The following is a 7,920-nucleotide window of genomic DNA, read 5'->3' on the forward strand; positions in this document are numbered from 1 at the left end:
TCCAGCGATCTCTACCAACTGTTACTCGATGTTATGTGTGGTTGTGTGCTGCTCTTCGATTGCTCTCCAAACAGCTTGTAACCCCTAACCTGATCTCCGTCACGGGGTGGGTTGTGACTGCTACCATCTTGGTTGGCCATCTGACTAGGCGAACTCCCTGCTCTGATACCACCTGATGCAACGTAAAAGCAGTGAAAACTGGGCTGGCTATGCAGGCACCGGGCGAACGCAAGCCTTGTAGTGAAGCTGGACGTGAATCTCTTGAGGAGAGAGAAAAGTTGGCGAAAACTGAATGTGTTTATTAGCTTGGAATTAACAGTATTTATAATACATCTGGAAATTGTAGAGTAACTAGAAAAGAAAAATTGTGATAGATCTTAAACATCTAATCTTCTAGCTAGGATCGAAACTCTTCTTGGATGTTGCCTTGATCTCCACTGTCCAATCTCCCTGGGTCTATCTCCTTGGAATTACCTTGGATCTTGAACTTCCTTGAATCTTGGGATTATCTTGAATCTAGAATTTTTGAATTATCTTGGACTCTTGATTTATCTTGAACTTATCTCATGAATTGCCGCCTATATGAGGGGATGTGCATAGAGATGGGCCTCCATCATTATCATTCCTGGTGGAATAGTATTCTCCCATTAGAAAGAATGACCATTCCCTCCCTATCTTGAGAATGAAATCCCATTTCAGATGAATTAAACAGACTATGAAAATAAACCATTCTGATTCTGATTTCAAAATATTTCGATTTCAATTGTGACTATAAACCAAGTAGATTCTAAATGTATCTATAGATACTAACGGGTCAAATTTGATACAGATTTATTGCCAACAGACCAGATAAGGTCAGTGTGGGTTATTCCCAGTCTGAAACCCACTTAACATCCGAGTGGGTTTATCATCTAATTCGACCCACTAACAAACCCAAGTGTATGGGATTCAGACTGCCCAATGGCCCAAATGCCCAGTTAAATGCACTAGATTCCTTGCAAGCAAAAACCATACAAGCATGAGAATCAAGTTGTATGTAGGGAATATCTCCCCGTGAATTTAAGATACATGCATGGGAGATTTCCTAATGTCTAGATTCTATGTCCACAGAATTGATCTGTGTCTTACATGAATGACAAATTTGCCGCACATGTAATTATATTAAATAAGATGGTGTTTAGTAGTATAGTAAATCCACGGGATAGTGGTTTCAAACCACACCACTTTAATGTATTTGGTTATGGACCTTATGGTGTGGTGTGGTTTAAAACCTACTTCTTGTGTGGACTAACCACATTCCAAAATATTGGCCATACCAATATCTTGTGGTCCCAACTATGCCATAGGCCCCTCCCTATCTAGTACTTCACATGTATATAAATTCATACAATATTTTTTAATTATTTGTCTTATATCTAATTAATAATATTTATTTTATCATTAAAATTGTTACTAATTGGTACTAAAAGTATGAATTTTGTTTTTTTATATTTTCTACTAATTTTAATGATTATATATTGATTTTTTATTAGTTATTTATTACGAATATTAGTTCTCTTAATTTTTATATTACTAATAATTTTTAGTCATCATTATTATTATTTTTGAATTCTTCCATTAAATTTTATTAATTAGTATTAGCTATGTTTAAATTGATCACATGTTCAATTAATTTGTATTTTACTTAAAAGACAATAAAAAAATATTACTCTTGATCAATGTCATAGATTATCTCACATTGTGTATTTGAGATACATAGAATCAAAACACAGGGTATAGCTGAACCACACCAAATCATGTAGCATACCTATGTGGGTGTGGTGTGGTTTAGGCTACCTATTTTTGTCCACGGTACATAACACCTATTTTGCTATGGTGTGATGTGTGTTTTCAACCAGAATATACCATTTAATTTCTCATATATGGGTTTTGCTTTCATTTTCCAAGCACAGACATTGTAGAGAAGACTTCCATCTACCAAGACTCTGTAACAATGATAAAAACAACTTTGAAACCCCATCAAATACAACCTAACCTCACTCTTTTTGTGTATGCATGGGAAAAAACTATGAAAAGAGGTGGCTAGTTATATGCTTATGAAGATAGGTGGGCAATCTTCGCTTCGAAATAGGTTATAAATGCCATGCATGACAAAGATTCGTGTATTTGTATATTACTAGTAAAAGTGCACGCGGGTTGCACGTGGCAATATCAGATGATGATGACGATAATAGTCAATAACCAAATGACCTTACTGGTTGAATCATTAACCTATTTAACCAAGAAAATGGACTATGATTAAGACATTAATTCATTTTTTTTCTTTGTATTTTTGTCATTTCTATCTTTACTAACAATAATTCTTATTTTTCAAACACATTTTTGTTTAATATGAAGAATATATAATATTAATACATATTTAATTTTTTCTATAAAATTTTTAAAATTTTATATTTATATTTTCTATTATTTAATTTATGAGATAATAAAAATTACTTATTTACTAAGAGGAAATGCAATTTCAATATATTATTTGAATATTGGTATTTAATATTTACTAATTTATGATTTTTTAAACTAAATCGGATCGTATCAGATTCAGATATCTAACATTTTGATTGGATTCACATTCGAATCAATATTTATGAGATCCGTTAAGATCTTCGGGTCGAATCAAGTTTAATTCTTACCAAACCACTTGCCTATAATGTCATAGCTAATTAAATCATTAAACCATTTAACATGGTTAGTGGGGGTCATTTGTTAAACAATGCTTTTTATTTTTTGTCCTAATTTTTATCACATTTTATTAATTAATGAAAATAATTATCATTAATCACACTTTTTTTATATGAAGAATATATAATTTATAGAATGTACCCAAAATTATCTACAAATTTCTACATTTTTTAAAATTTATGTATTTTGTTATTTAATAATAACATCATGTATTGATCCATTTGACATGAATAGTTGAACCACTAACCCACCAATTTGATGGAAAAACTATTTTTTTTCTTTTTTTGGTTGATTTTAAATCATGTATTACATTTTCATTATCAATAAAAATAATTCTTATTTTTACATTTATTTTTGCACGTAATAGTATCAAATGATGATGATGATGATGATAATCAGCAACCAAATGACCTTACTAGTTGAATTGTTAACTTATTTAACCAGTAAAATGGACTATGATTAAGTCATTATTTCATTTTTGTTCTTTGTATTTTATCAATTTCTATCTTTACTAACAATAGTTCTTATTTTTTCAAACATATTTTTGTTTAATATGAACAATATATAATATTAATGTATGTTCAATTTTTTTTATAAAATTTATAAAAAATTCTATGTTTTTATTTTTTATTAATTTAACTTATGAGATAATAAAAATCATTTATTTACCAAGAGGAAATGCAATTCCAATATATTGTTTGAACACTAGTTTTTAATATTGTGGTCAAATCAATTATTTATATATATATATAATGTTATTTATATTTATTTATAAATATGTTATCTATATTGTAGTTTTATAAACTTTTTATATGATGTAAATAGTTGAAAAATACTTATATTTTGTTTTTTTTTTATTTCAACTGTTATATTTTATTTTTCTTTTAATAATTTATTATTTAAAAAATTAAATCAGATTGTATTAGATTCATATATCTGACATCTTGATTGGATTCAATTCAAATCAATATTTATGAGATCCGGTTGAATCTTTGGATTAAATCAGATTTTAATATACCCTTATTCAAATCTGATATGATCTGTTTGCATCCCTACCAAACCACTTGTCTACGATGACCTAGCTAATTAAATTATTGAACCATTTGGCATGGTTAATCGGGTTATGTGTTAGACATTACTGCTATTTATTTTTTTATCATAATTTTTATCCCATTTATATCATTAATGAAAATAATTCTCATTAGTTACACTTTTCTATATGATGAATATATAATATTATAGAATGCATTCAAAATTATCGACAATTTTTTACATTTTCTAGAATTTTATGTATTTTATTATTTAATAATAACATCATGTGTTGATCTATTTGACATTGATAGTTAAATCACTAACCCACCACTTGGATGGAAAAATCATTTTGCTTTTTCGGTTAATTTTAAATCATGTATTCTATTTTCATCATCAATAAAAGTATTTCTTATTTTCACATTTATTTTGTTTAATATGCATGGTGAATATATAATAATAGAACTATATATGGATATGTATATGTATGTATGTATGTATATATATTTAATATTCGTTACTTAGTTATGACATCATAGATTGACCCATTTGACCCGCAATGTTAGATCATTGACCTACCTACCATCTAGATATGGAAATTGTTTCATTTTCAAATTGATTTTAAATTTTGCATTTCATTTATATCATTGATAAAATAATTTTATTTATCATACTTAGTTTTGTTTATATTATTAGTATATAATATTATAAATGTGCCTAAAAGTTTGAACCACTAACCCATCCCCTAGATTGGAAGATGGTTTAATTTCCTATTGGTTTTAAGTTGCATATTTGATATCCATCATTAATAAAATTATGTCTATTTTATCATACTTATTTTTTAGGAAAAATACAAAACCCCCCTGTACTATAAGATTTATGACAAAAACCCCCTTATACTTTGTTTTGCAATAAAAACCCCCTATACTATGACCATGAGACAAAGACCCCCTCGTTATCTGTTGAAATCCCTATATTAAGTATTCTGACAATCGGTGAATCACTGTTCATCTTCCCCATAAAACGAAGCATTTACCTGGAGAGAACAACCAGAGTAGATCTTGCCAGGAAAAATAAGAAAAGGAACATGGACATTAGAGATTCTCACCTTGCTAAATCTTTGGAGCAACAGACCTAAGCATGTAGAGCCTGTCATTCGATTTCGTCTTCCTCCTCCTCTCCTCTTCTTCCATGTAGAGCCTGTCATTCATTTCCGTCTGTTGCTAATCTTTGGAACAACAGACCCAACACCTCCTCGTTCTTCTTCCTCCAATTCCGTCTTGCCCTTGCTCCCCTCAACCTTAGCTGAATCTTGACCACCTTCCAAACCAAAAAACCCCAAGTTACCCCCTTTGTCCGCTGCGGCTGAATTCTGCCAGAGAGCGGTCTCTTCTGGAACAGACGGAAACCGCTACCCACAGTGTTGCTATCTCCGCTAAGGGCAACAATCGGATGGTCGGAAATTGTGAGTTAAAACAAAAATCGAGAGTTTCCATCTGACCCTGCGAACTCAACCCGTCGAACCCATTCAAAACACCTACTCCCCTGCTCATGAGGACAGAGGAACTCGAAGTCTGGTTCCCTGCTCCCCTGCTCATGAGAACAGAGGAACTCAAACCCACCGAACCCATTTAAACACGGACGACGGAGAACAAGAAGATGAAGAGTCTGTTGGTTTTGGACGCTCCGCTACAGGAAGACGGAGAACAGTAGACTCTCCGTTGCAGTAGGGTTCGAAAGGAAAGCAATATCTTTGATTTCTGGATGGTTTTGCACGCTCTGAAGAACTCACCAAAACGTTTGGGGCTGGAAGGAGCGCTGAAGTAGGGGGAAGAGCAGGCGCTGTCGAGTTCCTTACCAAATCGCCTATCAATCTTGGGCTTCTTCTCGAGTTCCTTACCAGATCACCCAACTTCACGGCGATGTGGGAAGTGTGGCAATCGAGCACAGGAGTGTAACCATTTCCGATCTGGCCTGCGTGGTTCATGATGATGACCTGGGAGGTGAAGCTGGCAGCTTCCTTGGTAGGATCGTCCTTGGAGTTGGGAGAGAAGAGAGAAAGAATGAGAGAGGACACGGCGGAGGCGCAGGTGTGGCAAGCCAAGGTTAGACAGCAGGAGGCCAGGCGGTTCATTTCGGAGAGTTGGGAGAGAGAGAATGAGAGAGGACGGTGAGGGAGGGGAAAGGAAGAGAAGAAAGTGAACACGATGGGTTTTAAGAGGAAAAGGGGAAAAAAAAAAAAGAAAATAGAAAAAGTTTAATAGAGTATTTTAGTAATTTAATGCATTCTGTCATATAATTTACCGGTGAAGGGGGTCTTTGTCTCATGGCCATAGTATAGGGGGTCTTTGTCGTAAAATAAAAGTATAGGGGGTCTTTGTCACAAACCCCATAGTATTGGAGGTCTTTGTAATTTATCCTATTTTTTAATATGACAAATATATACTAATAGAAATGTGTCCAACTTTTTTTTAATTTATTTATTTTTCTATATTTTTGCATTTTTATATTTCTAAATTTGTATTATTTATTCATGACATCATGAAATTATCCATTTGATCCAAATGTTGAAGTACTTACCTACGACCTAGATGGAAAATATGATTTCATTTCTCAGTTTATTTTAAAAATACAAAAATTCATTCTATTAATAATTATTGTATATGGATTTATTAGTGGAATTTAACGAAATTAATTTTTATATTTTTAAAATTGTATTATTTATTTATGACATCATGAATATCATTGATAAAATAATTATTATTTATCATAATTATTTTTATTTATATTATTGGTATATAATATTATAGATGTGCCCAAAATTGTTTCATATTTTTTTGTACTATTGTATTTTAAGAAATTTATTTTTAATTATACATCATGGGTTAACCTATTTGACCTGAAAGGTTAAACCACTAACCCACCCCCAGAAGATAGTTTAATTTTCCATTGGTTTTAAGTTGTATATTTGATGTACATCAATAAAATTATGTATATTTTATCATACTTATTTTTTAATATGACAAACATGTAATAATAGAAACGTGTCCAATTTTTTTTAATTTCTTTTTTTCTATATCTTTTGTATTTTTTATATTTCTAAATTTGTATTATTTATGTATGACATCATGAAATTATCCATTTGACCCAAATGGTTCAACTACTTACCCACCACACCTATATGAAAATTTTGATTTCATTTCAAAATTTATTTTAAAAATATAAATTTCTATTCTATTAATAATTATTGTGTATGGATTTATTAGTAAAATTTAATGATGATAAACAAAAGTATAAATGTTGGATTAAATGAGAGAGAATGTGATTTATTTAATGACTTAAATGTGAGACTTAATGAGAGGTAATTAAATGTACTTAATGGTATTATTTTAATTACATTTTCTGCCCTTCCAATGGAGATTAACTAAATTAAGAATGAGGGGTATTTTAGTAAAGAAAATTTCCAGAAGCTCTTTGTTCATACTTTTATAAGTAGTATAGATAGATCAGAACAAATCACTTCCATCCTCCAACTCCAAAGTACATGTATTAAAGAAACAAATAAGAAAAGAATTCTTAAGGCTATGTTTGGTTTGAAAGAAAGATAGAGAATTAAAGTAGAAACAGTGAGGGAAATTTCATTTGACCAGCTGGTTTGTTTTCACTGCTGCAAAAGTATGAGTGTACAAATGTTTTGAATTAAGATTCGGATCTATTTTATGTTTACCTTTTTTTTTTTTATTTCTTGAAATAAAATAATGCTTAAAACAAGGCAAAATACAAACCAATGCAAACGTGGATCAAAACTTGCATTCTTTTCATTTGCACTTTCATGCATTTATATTAGAAAAAATTAGGGTAAATTACAAATAGGTACCCTATACTTTGGGAGTGGTGACAAATAGGTACCCTGAACTTTTAATTGTAACACTTGAGTACTCTAAACTTTCAAAAAATAGACACCTGAGTCTATTCGGTAAATATAACATCATGTCAAAAATACCCTTTTTGTGTATTTTTTGAAATAATTCTACAATGTAAAATCATCACTAGTGAATACCTTCGTCAAAAAATTTGAATATGTTATTTGGTATCCATGTGAAAATGTGATTGTGGGGAAGTTTAGTTACTTGAGAATGATCTCAAAAATAC

General features: G+C 30.9%; 1 long non-coding RNA gene across 1 annotated transcript; it reads right to left on the bottom strand.

Moving 5' to 3' along the window:
• Positions 1-278: 278 nt before the first annotated feature.
• Positions 279-5,923, bottom strand: LOC148878760 (uncharacterized). Its single transcript, XR_016103797.1, has 2 exons — positions 4,877-5,923; positions 279-625 (listed from the first exon to the last, which is right to left on the bottom strand). It is a non-coding gene; the product is annotated as an uncharacterized LOC148878760 (long non-coding RNA).
• Between the last annotated feature and the right edge of the window lie 1,997 nt (positions 5,924-7,920).

Source organism: Nelumbo lutea, chromosome 1, assembly GCF_056320005.1.
Source record: "Nelumbo lutea isolate HS-2025 chromosome 1, American lotus-T2T, whole genome shotgun sequence".
Lineage (NCBI taxonomy): Eukaryota > Viridiplantae > Streptophyta > Magnoliopsida > Proteales > Nelumbonaceae > Nelumbo > Nelumbo lutea.